The sequence below is a fragment of the Macrotis lagotis genome, chromosome 1, assembly GCF_037893015.1.
Source record: "Macrotis lagotis isolate mMagLag1 chromosome 1, bilby.v1.9.chrom.fasta, whole genome shotgun sequence".
Lineage (NCBI taxonomy): Eukaryota > Metazoa > Chordata > Mammalia > Peramelemorphia > Peramelidae > Macrotis > Macrotis lagotis.
The window spans coordinates 212,288,992-212,302,983 of record NC_133658.1 but is presented as its reverse complement, the minus strand read 5'-3'; the positions used below and the strand labels follow the sequence as shown (position 1 = coordinate 212,302,983).

General features: G+C 36.2%; 1 pseudogene; it reads left to right on the top strand.

Moving 5' to 3' along the window:
* The first annotated feature begins 9,315 nt into the window (after positions 1-9,315).
* On the top strand, positions 9,316-10,469 carry LOC141521661 (V-type proton ATPase subunit C 2 pseudogene; annotated as a pseudogene).
* Positions 10,470-13,992: the final 3,523 nt, after the last annotated feature.

Sequence of the window (13,992 nt, the reverse complement as noted above, 5' to 3'; positions counted from 1 at the left end):
ATTCTTGCTGTCTCATGGAGTCATTAGTTTCTGTAGACTACATTATTTTTTGGGGGGAGGAATTTTCTTCATTAACCTTTTGCAACTCCTTTTCCAATTGGTCAATTCTGCTTTTGAAAAAGCTTTCCATTTGACCAATTGAGGTTTTGAGAGAAGTATTTTCTTTTTGCATTTGCTCATTTGAGGATCTGAGGGAATTATTCTCATTTTGTAATTGTCCAATTGATGATCTGAGAGATTTATTCTCCTTTTGTGTTTGTCCAATTGTACTTTCTAAGGTATTGTCTTCCCCAAATTTTTAAGCTCCTTCCTTATTTCTTCAAGGAAGTCTTTCTGTACTGGAGACTAGATTTTATTCTCCTCAGAGGTTCCAGGTCTCTCTGAGTTGGGGTCTTTCCCTTCCAGGAATTTTTCTATGGATTACCCTTTCCGCTGACCCTTCTTCATTATGCTAAGTTCTTGAGTTGGGGGGGGGTGTTGCTGGTTCACCTGAGCTTGAGATCGCTGGAGGCTTTACTGAGTTCAGTTTCTCTGGCTGGCCAGTAGGAGGTTCTGGTTGTCCTCTCTGGAGTGTCTGTGACCTTGGTTGGCAGGCCTTCTCCCTTTGCCTGAAGGCAGGAGTTGGAACTATTGAATTCTTTTGCCTTCATTCAATGGTGGGCTTTACCCTGGCCTGAGGTCATTCCTCAGCTGGGCTGGTTCTTTTGCTCACACACCTGGCCCTGAGGCAGAAGTAATTTGCCTTAATTTGATCAGAAGCCTCTGTGCAATGGAGACATGCCCTCAGAGTTTCTCAAACCCGAGAAGCCTAGGGATGGTGTCTGCTGTTCTCCTGCTCCAGAATACTTCCCCCAGCCTGGTCCCGGAGCTCCAGGGGGTCAGCACCAACACTAGTGCCTCTGCTTCCCCATGGACCCAAGCCCCTTTTCGTCCAGCCCAACCACTGATCCAGCAGGTCCAGCTCTCTGGCCCTCAGACTCCCGGTTCCAATTCAGCTGTTAATCTGGCTGATCGGGGCAGATCCTCCCTTGGAACCCAGACTCACCCACCCAGATTCATCCAAGGCTGCTGCTGGAAACAAATCCTGAGGTAGTGTTCTTCTGGCTTTTCTTTCTGGGTTTTCTGGATCGGATTTCTTTTAAGAGGTTTGTTTCATGTGATAGATGGGGAAGAGATCAGGAGACTTTAGAACTGTGCCTGTCTTCTGTCCGCCATCTTGGCCAGAAGTCTCACATTTTAAGAGAGAGTTCATCCCATTCACATTCAAAGTTATAATTGCTAAGTCTTTATTGCTCTCCATGTTATCTTTCTTCCATTTGTACTTCCCCCTTTCCCCCCCTTATCCAGATTCCCCAGAGTTTTGTTTCTGAATACCACCATCTTCAGTGCTTTTGCCCACATATCAACCCCCGCTCCCCTTTCTTTCCCCTTTCACTTTTCCTCCTCTTCTCTTGCTTCTGTTAGTTTCCCTTTTTCTGCCCCTCCCTGTCCCTACTCCCCTTTTTCCCTTTTAATGCTTGAAAGGTAAGGTAAGTTTCTTAACTTAACTGAGTGTGTCTAAGTTATCTTTAAGCCAAATCTGATGAGATGAAGATTGGGGTGCTTCTCATCTCCTCCCTTCTTCCCCTCAATTGCAATACATTTTTATACCTCTTGATGTGGTGAGATTTTTTCCCCATTCAGTCTTCTCCTACATCCTCCCATCGCCTTACTGTCCCCCTTTTTAAGAAGGTATTGTTTTTAAATCATTCTATTTGAGTTACAGAAAAGTTATAAGTGTCCATCACTTTTGGCTATGTATATTCTCTCTAATAGAGTTACAATTCTCAAGAGTTTTGAGACACTTTCTCCCAAGTGGGTATATAGCCAGTTTCATTTTATTTGCTAGCAGTTTTTTTTTCCTTTACCCTTTTTGTAACTTTTTCATGTGTCTCTTGAGCCTCCTATTTGATGTCCAAATTTTCTGTTTAGCTCTGGTCTTTTCATTATGAAATATTGAATATCTCCCATTTCATCAAATGGCTATCTTTTCCCCTGGAAAAGAAGGCTCAACTTTGCTGGGAATTGATTTCTTGGCTGCATTCCAAACTCCTTTGCTCTTCAGAGTATCTCATTCTAGGCTCTTTGATCTCTTAATGTTTATGCAGCCAGGTCCTGCATAATCCTTATTGTTGCCCCTTGGTATTTAATTCTTCTTTCTTTCTGGCTGGTTGCAGGATTTTTTTCTTTTATATGATAGTTTGGGATTTTGGCCACAACATTCCTTGGTGTTTTCATTTTAGAATCTCTTTCTAGATGGGAATCAATGTATTCTTTCAATAACTATTTTGCCCTCTGCTTCCATGATATCAGGGAAATTTTCCATCACTAAATCCTGTAATATTAAGTCCAGACTTTTTTTCTCTTCAAAGTCTTCAGGAAGTGCTATACTTCTCAGGTTGTTCCTTCTTGATCAGTTCTCAAGGTCAGTGGCTTTGCTGATGAGGTATTTTACATTTCCTTCTATTTTTTTTTCATCTTTTGGTTTTGTTTGACACAATCTTCTTTTCTCATGAAGTCATTAGTTTCTTCCAATTCCATCCTTTTTTTTAGAGAAGATTTTTCTTCTTTCATCTTTTGCAACTCCTTTTCCAGTTGGTCAATTCTATTTTTGAAGGAGTTTTCCATTTGCCTAAATGTAGTTTTTAGAGATTCATTTTCTTTTTGTATTTGCCCAATTGAGGATTTGAGAGAATCATTTTCTTTTTGCATTTGTTAATTGAAGCTCTGAGAGAATTAGTCTCATTTTGTATTTGTCCAATTGTATTTTCCAAGGATTTGTTTTCTTGTTGTGAGATGTTCATTTTCTCTTGCAGGGTCTTAATTTTCTCTTGAGTTTCTTTTCCCAATTTTTCCAATTGATTTTTAAACTCCTTCCTGATTTCTACAGGAGAACAATTCATATTCTCCTCAGCAGTACTATATCTCTCTGGGTTAGAACCTGTTTTCTTCTAAGTATTTCTCCATGGACCCCACCTTTGGCCTTTCTTCATCTTTCTAGTATCTTGTGTTGGGGGGGGCTGGCTCTCAGAAGTTAGCTTTTGAAGATCCTAGAGGCTTTGTTCACTTAGCTTGGTAATTCCAAGGGCGGGCCAGTAAGGGGCACTGGTTGCTTTCTCTGGAGTGTTTGGGGCCCTCAGCAGCAGGGTCTGTGTTGACCTTAAACTTTGGTCTGGACCCTGGAGGAGGGAGTTAATCTCTTTTCCTTGAGTGAACTCTGTTGACCACACCTTAGCCTGAACAGTTAGGGTGGTTGTTTGTTTTTTGTTATGTGTAAAGGGCTCTGCTTAAAGTATGGAGCCCAGATCCCTGGCCCAGCTGGTTGTTCCCCAGGCAGTACTCTGAAACTCTGTACTGGAACTCACCTCCTGTAGCTCCCCCCTCCCCGCAAAGATTCTGCACCTAAAGTTGGATCTTGCACCTGGCACTCACAGAGGTCTCTATGATTGGGGCTGGCCCTCTGGTTTCCCTCAGCTCTCATCTCCCAGTCCACCCATGGTCCCCTGAGACAGACATTCTTGGTAGGTGTTCTTCTCCTAGCTTCTCTTTCTGGGTTTTGTTGAGCAAATTTCTGTTAAGAGGTTTCTTTCATGTTGTTTCTGAGGGGAAAGAGGAGCACTTATCACAGTGCCTGTCTTCTCTCTGCCATCTTGACCAGAAGTCCCAAAATCCATAATCTTGAGGGAAAGTGTTCTTTATGCTAGTTCTCACACATGATATTTTAGCTCTCCTCTCTAAAATAGTCTGTTCCTGGGAATTCAGGTTGGGAGTATGATACTTCACTACAACCTATTAGAATAGCTCCTCCTGTCCCTTAGAGATTACTTAGTATTCTAAGTGTCTTTAAAATGCCACTTTGAAAACCCAAACCTAAGGCTTTTCATGAACAGGTAGGGTGTCACAGTGGATAGAGTGCCAGTCCTGGAGACAGGAGGACCCGAATTCAAAACCAGCCTCAGACTCTTAGATATGTGACCTGGCTAATCACTTAATCCATTTTGCCTTAGTTTTCTCATCTGGAAAATGACCTGGAGAAGAAAATGTCAAACCACTCCAGTTGCTTTGCCAAGAAAATCCCAAAGGGGGTCACAAAGAGTTAGAGACCATTGAAAGTAACTCAGTACAATGGGAAAAAGGTAATTTTGTCTGCACAAAAGAGTGGGAAGATAATTTGAAGTAAGATTGGAAAGCTAGTTGAGTTCTACTTATGAAAGGCTTTAAAAGTCCAACAAAGAAGCTTATGTTGAATACCAACAACAACCAGAACAACCAACTAATAATTCTTAGAAAAGTTATTTGCCTCTTCAGACAAGCAGAGGTCTGAGTACCATCACAGATGCTTTTGTACATGAGATGCCAGGAATTCAGGGAAGCCTGGAAGGATTTGCATGAACTGATGCTGAGCGAGATGAGCAGAACCAGAAGAAAATTGTACACCTTAATAGTAACATGGGGGTGATGGTCAACCTTAATTGACTTTCTCATTCCATCAGTGCAACAATCAGGCACAATTTTGGGGTATCTGCAATGGAGAATACCATCTGTATCCAGAGAAAGAATTGTGGAGTTTGAACAAAGACCAAAAACTATTACCTCTAATTTTTTTTAAAAAAAGTTATCTTATTATGTAATTTTCCTACCTCTTATACTTTATGTTTCTTCCTTAAGGATGTTTTCTCTCTCATCACATTCAACTTAGATCTATGTATAACATGGAAACAATGTAAATATTAACAGACTGCCTTCTATAGGGGTTGAGAGGGGAGGGAAGCAAGATCAGGGGAAAAATTGTAAAATATTTTGAATTTTACAATTAAATAAAATCTTTCTTTTAAAAAATTGTTGTTGGACATCAGATTGTTCACTACCATGGGAAGAGAAGAGGGTAGAAAAATGTGGAGCCCATAAACTTTTCAATGGATGAATGTTGAAAATTAACTTTGCATGTAATTGGAAAAATAAAATAAAATAATGAAGAGAGAAAAAAAAGAGATAGATGTCCTTGAAATCAAGAAGACTGAATTCAAGTCCTTCTTCTGAAATGTAAAGGTTTTTTGAACTTTGCAAGCCATTTATCTATCAATGACCAAGGCAAGTCTCTAAGATTTTAAATTGTACCAAAGTTGTCAGTCTGTACCACCAAATCAACTTTTCTTATTCTAAAATTATGCTAGAATAATTTTATAGATATATAGCTATTTGTGTCTAATGGTAGCCATATGTAGTGTGGAGTACAAGGGGGAGGGAAAAAGAGAAAACCATTTACATGATAACATATTTAAAAGGAATAGCATAATAGATTTGCAGTTTCATATGAAATCACCTTTTTATTATACCATGATATGTACTTTTATTCCATGAATTAACAATAAAAAATAAAATATATTTTTTAAATTCCACAATTATATTAATGAAATCATAGAGTCAGTCTGAATTCTTACTTATCTATGTGTGCCTATTTTTCTAGACAGGACAAAGATTTCATGAGGGGAAGGACTGTCATTTTTTTTCTTTGTATCACCAGCACCCAGCATGATGTTTGGAATACAGTAAGCTTTTAATAAACGCTTATTGAATAATTGTTTTATGTTGTAGGGAGGATTTATTTTCAGGCTTGGATTAGACCAGATGATTTCAGGGATTCCTTTCAACTTGGAGATTCTGTGATTCCATGACCTCTGATGGTCTTGCCCAGGGCAATCCTCCTGATAGAAGGCCTGTGGAAGTGGCACTTTGCTTCTCAAATTTATCTGACTAGTTTAGAGAAGTGAACAAGGTTTAAACAGTGAGGAAGCTTTAGGGGAATTTCCCAAAATATTCACTGCAGCAAACAGGAAGCCAGAGCATTTTCTAGGAGGAGGAAAGGGGAGCTATTTCACTGATACAATGATAGCAGTGATATTTTGCAGCTGCATTTCACTTTAGACTTCAGGAAACACATTCAAATTTGCTATCTCATTTGATCTTCACTTCATCCCTGCAAAAGACAGAACTGACTACATTTGTCTGACAAATGAGAAAATGCAGCCTGAAAGAGGTTTCGTGACTTACCCAAAGTAATATGTCTGGTTTGTGGCAGAAATAAGGGTCAATTCCATATTTTCAGGCTTTTAACCAGAAAAGCAAGAAGTTTCTGCCTCTTTTGGGGAAAAGCTTCCAGAATAAGGAGAGAAATGCTGTTTAAAGATGAGGGATTCATTCCTATTTTCTTTTTTGCTCTCCTCTGTATCCTGATAAATAAAATACCATTTCCTTTAGCTAGTGATGTTCTTTTTTTTTAAGAGCTCTAATTTAAGAGCTCTAGAATGATAATACAGTAGAGTTCATATGAGTAATAAACTTGGTCCCTGGATTAATAAGAATAAGTATCCTGTAACTGACCTCAGTGGGGATAGTCATAGATCTATGTTTGGACAAAGAATCCTCTTTTTCTTAATTAAACACTGTAATTAACCCAGTCAGCCTGAACATTTGGACCATATTCTCTATAGGAAGGAGATAGCCATTCTCAGGGAAGACTTAGAAGTGTGACCCTAAAAATGAAGAAGCACACTGGAAGGTAGACTTTCTTAACCATCAGAAGTACAAACACAAGAAGACTTTGGTTCCTGACAGTACTAACCCTATCATCTGTTAGGTTGACTTTTACAAGAGAATCCATAGTCTTATCAAACACTTGATTCTTTCCATTCCTCATTCCTTGAATCCCATTGAGTCATAGAATGCTAGAACAAGAAAGGAGCTTATCAATCAACAAATTAGCCCAGAATATTCCACAAAGATGTTAGTGTTCCATCTAATAATACTACATTTTCTTTTTAACATATTTATTGGTAAATAGTAAATATGAAATTATTTATCAAAATGCTTTAATTCAAAGTAGATGTAATTTGTTCTATTTTACTTTTAAGTTTCTTTCCTTTCTACTCTCCCCTGCTCTGACTTTTGACATCCTAATTCTCTTTTAATAGCCAGCTCAAATTATACAATTTAAAGAAGAAATGCAAGTGAACTTAAAAAGTGGGCATTATTATTAGATAGTAAAACACCTACTCCCCCAAAAAAGTTTTTAGTCTCATTGAACTCAGCCATTTCAATCTCATTTAGGAAATGATGAATATGTTTAGAAGATTTATGGAATTTAGAGCATGATTTTCACATTTATAGAATTCTTTAACAGGTTTTGTGTGGTAATAGAACATTCAACTTTTTTAAGTAATGAGAGATCAGTGTTTGAGGTCTGGCAGAAAAAATTCTTAGAGGTGGGATTTGGGGCATTTAATTTTTAATTACACTGAACCTCAGTCTCTTCATCAGCAAAATTAGGTTGTTCTTATTGTAATATCTACTTCACGGGAGCTTTGTAAGGAGATTTTTGTAAAGCTTAAAACATGAAATAGGGGTGGCTAGGTGGCACAGTGGCTAGAGCATGGGCCTTGGAGTCAGGAGTACATGGGTTCAAACCCGAACTCAGATATTTAATAATTACCTAACTGTATGGCCTTGAGCAAGCCACTTAACCCCATTGCCTTGAAAAAAAACTAAAAATAAAAAAACAAAAAAACTCTATGAAATAGAAGTGAGTTATTATAATTATTATGTTGCTTTCCTGTATCATCCAGTTGGAAATGATTTCTCTGGCATCTAATTCTCTAGTGCTTTTTTGTTCTCTTATGCAAATAAAATTCTAATTTACATTTTTATCTACGTGTCTTATGCAAATCTCCCTCCCTCCAAAACAAAACATTAATGATGACAATGATAAAAAAAAAGTAGATTATATATTCCTCTGGGATAGGGAGAATATCTTAGGTACCCTTGTATATGTTTATTTATAATATCAGCTATTCTAACAATCCTATGGTACTAAGTAAAAAAATATAATGATTTCACATATGTTGAGTGATTTGTAAACCTTAAAGAACTATAAAAACACTAGTTATCATTCTTTATTTTAGGTTTTTGCAAGGCAATGGGGTTAAGTGACTTGCCACACAGCTATGTAATTATTAAATGTCTGAGCCCAGATTTGACCTCAGGTACTCCTGAGTCCAGGGCCAGTGCTCTATCCACTGGGCCACCTAGCTTCCCCCCACTAGTTATCATTTTTGTCATTATTAATAAAATAGGACAAAGCTATTATGTAGATTTATAGTTAAGATGGCATTGAAGAATCCCAATTTTCCTAACCAGCCTTTCAGATAATATTAAAAAGGGCACTCAGTGAAACAAGGATCAAGAAGACTAAAGAAACACAAGTAAGTTCTTCCATCTAGACCAGAAGTAATTGGTGGGCAATCAGAGAGGGAATATGCCAGGGAATGAGGAAGCCACCAAGAGTGTCAATGAATGAGGCCTAAGGCTAGCAAAATCTTTACCTGGGCCTACAGGCAAAGCATAAGATCAGAGACAGTTTTGAGACTTCACTTTACAGGGAAGCTGAGAACAACCCTGAGGATTTCTAAGAAATCTGAACTTAGTTTTCCTTTTGTAACTATTACCAAGACAAACTCAAGAATGCATTGCTCAGAAGTCCCAATGGACCTTGTGTAGATGTGAGAACAATAAGATTTCATCCCAATTTGTCAGGATTGAGCAGAGATCATGAAAGGAGAAAAGGAGACCACCACAATAATTGGTCTTTGAAAGCAGAAACCAGAGATTGTAGTCTCCATCATCCCATATGAATGGAAGTAGTAGTTCTGACAGGATACAAACTCGAGAAGGGACCTGCCCAAACATCCTTGTTCTATCCAAGAACTGAACCTAAAGATATGAATAAGCAGAAGAAAACTTCTAAAAAATGAGCAAATCAAAGAAAACTCAATGATTAGATAAGATCTGTTAGAACAAAATCAGAAAACTGAAAGTTTTGAAAACCATATATGTTATCTACTATCAATATCAACTTACGTGAAAAATAGTCTGAGGTGTTATAATTTAAAAATCAGTAGGTTTCTGGGAACAACTGGAGCCTTAATGGCCTGGGAGTCTGGACTCATACTCCCCAGAGACTGATCTGGGCAAAGGGGGAGTACTTGACCTCCAGTGATGCTGGCCACCAGCAATGAGAGGCAGCCCAGCATACCCCCATCCTGCCCCAATAGTTTCTGAAGTGAATCCTCAAAGGGCAGGAGGTGCCCCCCACCCCAAGACTGCCAAGGCATATGGAACACATTGTCCTGCACCAAAGCTTGCATGTCTCTCACCTCTGGTGTATCTGTCCTTAGCCCTTCCCATGCACAATGGCATGTGGATTCCATTCCACATCAGTAATCTGAAACAACAGAATTTTGAATAATTTCTTCCCTTGGAGATAAGAAAAATTTTCTAGAAGAGACAATCACAGTAATCTTCAAGTCCAATCTGTCCTACAACACCAAATTTGCCTCTCCTGACTTCAGGTGGGAACCCTGGATTCTCTTGTTAGTCTTTCAGATGAGTTAGGGAAACGTGATAGCTCTGTTGAAAGCCTTATAAAGAAGATGACTCTGTTGAAGTTATGTAAGATGCAAAAGGAAAAGGTCTTGAGAATCTGATGGTCAGTGGAATTGTCAGCTTCATTTGTGACCCATTTTGGATGGGGCAATTGTCCCAAATAAAAAAACAACCTGAAAATGCGAATATCTATAAAACTCTGAAAGGAAACCTGCAGACTCTGGAAAAGAAATCCATGAGAAATCACTTCACTTGGACATTAACTGATACTGTGAACAATTGTGCTTCATTCAGAGTATCTCATCACTTTCCTGGTGATAGTTCCAAAACCAAACCATTCAGAAAAGATGTGAAACTCTCTTAGATGTGAAGGTACTCTGATCAACCAAACTGTTAAAGATGACAAAGAAAGCCTTGTCTCCATGCTCTGGAGGGTGATCAATAATTTCAAAGTCAAAGCCAAGTTATTGATTGTCTGTGAATTTTTCTATGATGGAAAAAATAAAACTGAAAAGGAAGAGATGACTAAATTGCTCTCTGAAAAGAAGCAATATTATCAAGCTTCAAATGTTGCTCTTAAAGAGATCATCTACCTCTCCAGAGGTATGACCTTGATAGAGAACCCTAACTCTACACAGGCAGAAAAAGAAAAAGAGATTGAGGGCAAAGGGAAGATCCCTTTTTGCACTGGCTCAAGGTAATCTTCAGTGAAGCATTTATTGCCTGGTTTACCTAAAGGCTCTGAGATTTTGTTAAATCTCTCCTTAGGAGAGATCTCATATCTTAAGTATGGATGACCAGTGAATTTTTAGGCAGTGCTTTTGCAACTCCACAAGAAGGATGCAAAACTTTGAGAGGTTCTAAACTCAGTCTTCAAAGACCTAGATGAAGTAGCAGCAGCAAGTATTCTGGATGCTTTTGTGGATGTTCTTAGATTGCACCTAAATAGCCAAGATTATTTTCTTTATGTCTACTTTCACATTAACTTTTAGTAACTCAAGAAAATATTTTATATTGCTATAATTGAATTAAGCTGTAGAAACTGTATTTTCTAGGAGTTTTACAAATGATTTCAAAATATAAATTACTTTTTAATAGTCTAGAATTTACAATGTTATCACAAAAACTACTCACAAAAAATTAATTATGGTTGTATCTTTTTTGTTACAATAAAAAAAACTCCAAGAAAAAAAAATAATGGGTTTCCCAAATATTTTAACCAAACAAAACACCATATTTGATTTTATTTCAGTAAAAAGTAATACAAAAAACAACAAAAGAAAAACAAAAATAAAACTGCTTCTCAGAGCTATAGTTGTGTGCAAATTAAATGGGACAAAATAAAATAGCAAATTTCTTTTCATTCCTGATAAAACCTAGAACATTTTTACATATTTTAACGTATAATTTATAATCCTTTGCTCAAACTTGGTTAAATTTCATCATTCCCTAAATGGGATCAAAATGTTTAAACCCAATGAAATTAAAACCTTTAGGCAGGATGATACTCACTATTGCTTCTGGCACACTGCTTTGGTATAGCTTAGAATGAGAAAGTGAGTTATGTCAGTAAAGATAGCTTTCAAAAATTTTCAGGACCCTTGTATTTATAGTTTCACCTGTGATGACTTAAAAAAAACTGATCTTCTCACTGTTCTTCCAATGTTAAGAAGTCTTAATTTCTAATGTCAAGAAGGCTACTATTAAAGAATTAGGAAAAAAAACATCAGCTGTCGTGTTCCTTTGAAAATCTTTACTTATTTTCTAGTGAATAATTAGGTTGTATTGCAGTAATAGTTTCTCAGTTCTTGGTTTTATTCTTCATTTTTGACATCTTCTGTGCTTCAATGTGACTGATACTATTTCATTGTATGTCTGAATGATTTCTGAAGCACTTGGCATACTCATACCAAGTGTCAATATCTAAGTCATTGAAGTCTGCTTTTTAAATACTACAACTTCATAACATCTTTGTAGAGTAGTATCCATTTTTATATCACAGAATTAAAAACAGAAAAATAAAACAAAATTCATACATGTGGCACAAAAGCCAGGATGCAACTGACATAGATGTAGCTAATGATAAAAAAGCTAAGTAATGACAATTTCATCTGGTTCAGGTAATGTTTTCTGGTTCAAACAACCATGGTAACAGAATAAAGCCATATCCTAATTATTATTTACCTCAATAATTTACATGTCACTATAACTAGAGACAGTATAATATCTGTGAATTTATGTACTAACATATACAGTGTAATTATATAAGCACAATTGCAAAAATTCTTAACAGAAATAAAAAATCAAATATTGAAGATATGTATTACTCATACATGAACTATAATAAAATAATGAAAATACTATTTAAATTAGTTTATAGATTTAGTGATTTACCAATCAGATATGAAAGGGCTATTATAAGTAGATATAATATTAATAAAATTCATCTGCAGGAACAAAAGGTCAAGAAGTTCAAAGAAAATAGTATAGATAAAATGAGAGTGAAGGGATCTTAGAAGTGATGTATCTTATTATTCAACAAAAACTGCTGAGAAATTAAAACATATTCCAGGAGAAATTAGGTTTAGAACAATAACTTATACTTTATAATAAGCTCCAAATAGCCAAAAATCTAGATTTCAAAAGTCATCTAATGAACAAATTAGAGGAGAAAGAAGGTAAATAATTTTAACACCCTATGGCTTAGAAGAGAGCTCTAGACCAAAGGAAGATTTTTTTTTAAATAACTACTTAAAATTTTGAAAATTACAAATAAAACTAAAGCAATTAAAATTAGAAAAATTAACAAAAAAATTTCTGTAATAATTTTTTCTGATAAAGATACATTATTTTAAAAATAAAGATATATATATATATATATATGTAAAGAACTGATATACATGTTAAAAAAAGCATGTCATTCATTAACAGACAAAAGCCAAAAGGATATGAAGAAGTCTTCAAAGGAAGAGATCAAAACTATTAACAAACTATATTTTTCAAAAACTTCACTTTTCAAATAATAAAATAAATTTAAATTAAAATAAATCTGAGATTCCATCTTATGCTTATAAGATTGGCAAAGATTAGAATAAAAGAAAATAAGAATTATTGAAGGAGCTATAGAAAAACAGGTAAATTATTTCTTATCTTTCTTTGATATTATGAATTACTAATTCATCCTGGATACTCTCCCCTATTTAGGTTTTTGTGATATCCTTTCTTGATTCTCTTCTCTTTTACTTACTTGTTCTTTCTCAGCCTCATTTGATGGATCTACATGCATGTTCTATATTTCTGCCCCTCAGTTCATTCAGAGCCCATCTTCATTGCACTGGCTACGCTGGCCTTCCTTTATTATCTTGACTCCTTGGTCAAGATAGACTGGTCAATAACTCTACTTTATTCTCTTCACTCAAATCATGTACTTTTCTTACCACAAATTGTACCAAAAAATATTTGAGTCATTAATTACTCTCAATAGCTGCCTAAACTCCTATTCATATGCTGCTGAATGAAGGCAGAGGAAATCACGAAACTTTGCTGACTGGCTCTACTACAAATTTGTTACATAATTTCTCCTTTGTCCATACTGCAGCCAAGCACTTCTTTTATACTCCCTAATAAATTCAATATCGCACTACAAGTAGTGATCATTTCAAAAAATTTTTATCCACAGCTAAGCACAGCAACACTTCTATCTGCTACTTCTCAGCTAAAAATTTTACCTCACACTTTGCTGAAAAAAAATAAGGACATTTTCTGAGAGCTCCTTTTTCTCCCCACTTACTTATCACTTAGATATCTCCTGTGATCTTGTTCACTACTGTTTCACATAAAAGAGTGGTTGCTTTTCTTTCCAAAGCAAACTAGTCAATATTCACCATTGCTTCCATCCTCTCCAGACTTTTGCTATTTGTCACATATACTCTCTAAACCTCATGATTCTTTATGTCACTGCAGGGGAATATGCTCTTAAATTTTTTTTATTTTGATATTTTTTAGGGGAAGAGGGAGGGATTGTTATAACTTCTCAATAAATATATTTTCATAAAAATCAAATGAATGTAATATGGGAGATATCCACTGATTGATCTATATTGGGGAATAAAGGGTGGAACTCACAAGGGATGATGGACAATCTCAGCTCCTCAGAGTTATCCTTAAACCTTGAGAGGAGAAGAAGTCAGCTTTTCTAGCAGAAAAGACTAGGAGAGTGAGTGGCAGAGTCTTAAGGACCCATACTTGTTGGCTATATATATCTTAAATATGACCAAATGGAGGAGAGGTAATATTTCACTTTTTCTTTATATCCTCTAGCACTGAGGATTAGGCCTGGCACAAAGTTGGAGCTTAATCAATGTTACTTGATTCATTAATTAACCAATATTATAAATATTTTCATTAGATTGGAAGTTCCTTGAAGGCAGGTCTTTTGCCTCCTTTGTATTTTCAGCACTTAGCACAGTGACTGGAACATAGTAGGCACTTAATAAATGTTTATTGTTTGATTAT